The sequence below is a fragment of the Trachymyrmex cornetzi genome, unplaced genomic scaffold (assembly GCF_001594075.2).
Source record: "Trachymyrmex cornetzi isolate Tcor2-1 unplaced genomic scaffold, Tcor1.1 scaffold108, whole genome shotgun sequence".
NCBI classification, from domain to species: domain Eukaryota; kingdom Metazoa; phylum Arthropoda; class Insecta; order Hymenoptera; family Formicidae; genus Trachymyrmex; species Trachymyrmex cornetzi.
Window position 1 is genome coordinate 200,247 of NW_017295631.1, and position 4,092 is coordinate 204,338.

Consider the following 4,092-nt stretch of genomic DNA (forward strand, 5'->3'; position numbering starts at 1 on the left):
ACGGAGAAAATTTTATATTAAGTTTTAATATATATATATAATTTTAAATTACACTTTACTATGTCTTGTATTTTCGATGAACCCTCACAACATGATTCTGACTTAACTTTTATTATGGTAATACTAATTTTCATCACATAAATAAAGTAATTATTTTATTAAACCAGTGCTTAAGCCATATTCTAACATGAAAACAGTTAATTTTTACTATGATACACAAACAAAATTTGCTAGGTATATATTTTGTACTTATCTTTACAATATTAACTTTCATTCAACAAGTTTTGATTTTGTAATAAAAAATTTTTACTATGAAAAAGTGTAAAAATTACGTTTTATTATTGTTTTTAAAAAAAATAGCTATAGCATTTAAACTTATAATTTACATGAAGACCGTAGCTACTACCACATTATCCCAGTATCCGGAAAAAGATTTAAATAGATTCATTTGGTCATTGCTGAATCTAAATTTTTGATTTTTTTAATCCATTTCAATCCATTCAATGCTTGAATCTATTTTAATCCATGACTTGGAATTGAAACTACGGGATTCCTATTCCTTTCAATAAAAAAAAAATTTTACAGAAAAATAAGCCATGCAATTCGTTTTAATCCATGACGTGGGATTGAATCTACAGAACTTGTATTCCTTTCAATCAAAAAAAAGTTTTACGGAAAAAATAAGCCATGCTATTCATTTTAATCCATGACGTGGGATTGAATCTACAGAATTTGTATTCCTTTTAATCGAAAAAAAGTTTTGCGGAAAAAATAAGCCATGCAATAGGAATAGGATCCAACACATAGAATAGAAAATGATGGAATAGGATCCTACACATGAATAGAAAACGATTCAATTCCTTTTTATCCATATGGATAGAAAATTATTCAATTTTACCACATTTAATTCCTTTCTATCCATATGCATGAATCAAGAATTTTTATTCGAATGAATTAAAATAGATTAAAAATTTTTAATTTATTTCAATCCCTTTTCGAATACTGGGATAGTAATTTTAAATATAAAATTTTCTCCGTGTATGATATGTTTTTAAAATACTCTTTGTCTTTTGATTTTAAAATATCTAAATAAGTTTGCATTCGACACCCGTGCCGTGCGGTCTCCGAACGGGTTGAGTTGAGTGAAGGTGCGTTCCGTATCGCGCATGATGTGCATGATGCATCCATTGTCCTTGTTTAACATTTGGTGAGCAACAAGGATAAACGATGCATTATGCGCATCATGCGAGAAACGGAACGCACCCTATAACACATGAAGAGCGTGTCGCGTCGTCGCCGCCGGGACGAGCAATAGCTCAGCTGTTTAATGGCTTTGACAGATTGACAGATTTTACGGTTGGGACTTGGGACGTTATCACGTCACACGTCATTGCATTTGGAGTGCTCCTGAGTTTCTCCGCCATATACGATCGTTCTGTTTTTTTGTGTGTGTTCTAAATAAAGCGTCTTGTGTTTCTTTCTTAATGTGTGTCTCTTTATTTCCGCAATTCGCGAATGCGCGTACGCATGGGCTTGCGATCGCGCGAGCATAATATTTCGCGAGTGTAATATTTTGGAAAGCTATCGACGTAAAAAAAATGCAATGTATGAACTGTAAAATATTGATAAGCGTCGCTCAGAAGCGTAAACACTTCACACTCTCCGAAATCGTATCCATATTGATTTTTTTGCATGAATAGCTTTGCGTTTCGGCTTCGGAGCTTAAATTGGACAGGTCTGATATTACGAGTATATATAAGACTATAACATGTCTGAAATACTTTTGTAAGACCTATCTAAAAGAGGTGTAAAAATATCTTATAAAATAATTATAGACTTAATTTGTGTTGTCTAGGATGTTATAGTGCAAATCTCGAAGATAGAATATCACAATGATTTTTATTTTATATTTTTTATTCTATTTTTCTACTTATATTATCGAGAAATGTAACGCAAGAAAAATCTTTCTGCCGATGTTTTATACTCTTAAATATACAACAAAAATATTTTTTATTTTATTATATTGTATCATTTTAGCATCTTTTATGTTATTTTCATTTGATCATGTAATATAATTTTTATAAAATTTATGTTAGACTTTTATTTAGAAATCTATTTCGTTTACAATATTATATAAAATTACAAACTAAAATATAACATATACAGAGTGTCCCATTTTAATTTCGCCAGCCAAATATCTCAAAAAATATGGAAAATATAGAAAAATGTTTTATAGACAAAAGTGCATGTTTTAAAAGGGGTCACATTTTAATCATGTCGTTTTTTTTTCTAGGTGGAGGCGTTAAAAAGATATAAAGGTTATCTTCACTTTTTTGAATTGTATTATTTTTTTACACAATATGATTCCTTTATTCTGCATGCAAAAGTATTAAAGTAGTAGTATCAAAAAATCAATAGTTTACGTTGTTTACGAAATATTTTATACTTTATTCCGGCACATAATGACATAAAATATTAAATAACTAGTAAATAAACTATTAATTTTTTGATAATCGTACCTTAATACTTTTATGAACAGAATAATAAAATAAATCAATAGTATAAAGAAAATATATAGTTTCTTACTTAAAAAATTATCCATTTTGCTCATATTTTTAAAAATAATTATGTGTTTTGTTTATACCAATTGATTCATCTTATTATTCTGTTCATAAAAGTATTAAAATACGATTATCAAAAAATTAATAGTGTATGAGTTATTTAATATTTTATGTCAATATGTTCCGGAATAAAGTATAAAATATCTCGTAAACTATTGGTTTTTTTATACTATTATCTTAATAGTTTTATACATATACAGAATAATTAAAGAAATCATATTGTGTAAAAGAATTATAATTCCATCAAAAAGTGGAGGTGACCTTCATATCTTTTTAGCGCCTCCAACTAGAAAAAAAAAACGACATGACCAAAACGTGGTTCCCTCTATACCATGTAACTTTTATCTGAAACATTTTTCTATATATCTTCTATATTTTTCGAGATATTTGCCCGGGGAAATTAAAATGCGACACTTCTGTGTGCGCGCGCGCGCGCGTGTGTGTGTAGAAAAGCCTCGACGATTGGAAAGGCAGTCAACTATTAAAGAGTGTTTACGTGAAATAATCGGATCTCTAAATCGGGTTGAACAGTGGAATTCAATCTGATGACTCTAAACGTCCCTAGACCAATCCGGTTTACAATCCGTGTTGTCTATAAAATTCAGATTTCGGACTACTATCGTCATGGATGCTTCTCTTCTGAAAAGTTAAGTTTATACTTTAGAAATTTCAAAATATTTTTGTGGCATTTGTTGCGACTCTTCTCTACATGCTGTTGCTGTCACTTTGATAAATCTACCCGGAGAAGTTTGACTTACCAAAACACAAAAGTGTATGTATAAGTCTGTGTTATTTCAGTTACGAAATGATATGCTTTCGATAATATTATTTGTCTAATTTTAGGATAAATAGAATATAAAGAATCACAACAATAAAAATAAGAACAGCTACGAGTCAAGAAACATAAAGTAAGTAACAGCTAAAATTAAAATAAAAACATGTGGTAGCTAGCAAAATAAATATATTTAAAAATTAATACTAACAATAAAGCCTAACAATAAAGCCTGACGATCGTTTCAACCGTATTTCGGTCATTTTCAAAGTCTAACATTAAATTCGGAAGACAAATAAATAAATTCGTACGTGTATAATAATATAAATGGTATAGAGTCAAACAAATAAAATTAAAGCCATTAAAATAAAAACATGCTTAATCCGACGATCATCCATCTTCACCGTTGTTCTTAAATAATCATATAACTTGCTCTTTATGGTCGTAGTCCTGAGATCGCATTATAATTGGTCTACGTAATCCGATTAGAGACGCAAATTCTTACAGCAAGTCCAAGTACTTATGTGGTATGTCGGTAATCATCATAACTTGGTTCAAACACGTGAGCAGTCAGAAATTAAAAGCCTCTTAAATTCGTCAAAATAAATTCTAACCAAACCAACAAAAACACGTACAAAATGTAACAATTAAAACAGTAAAGTTAAATTCAACAATGTAATAAAATATCAAACAAACGCA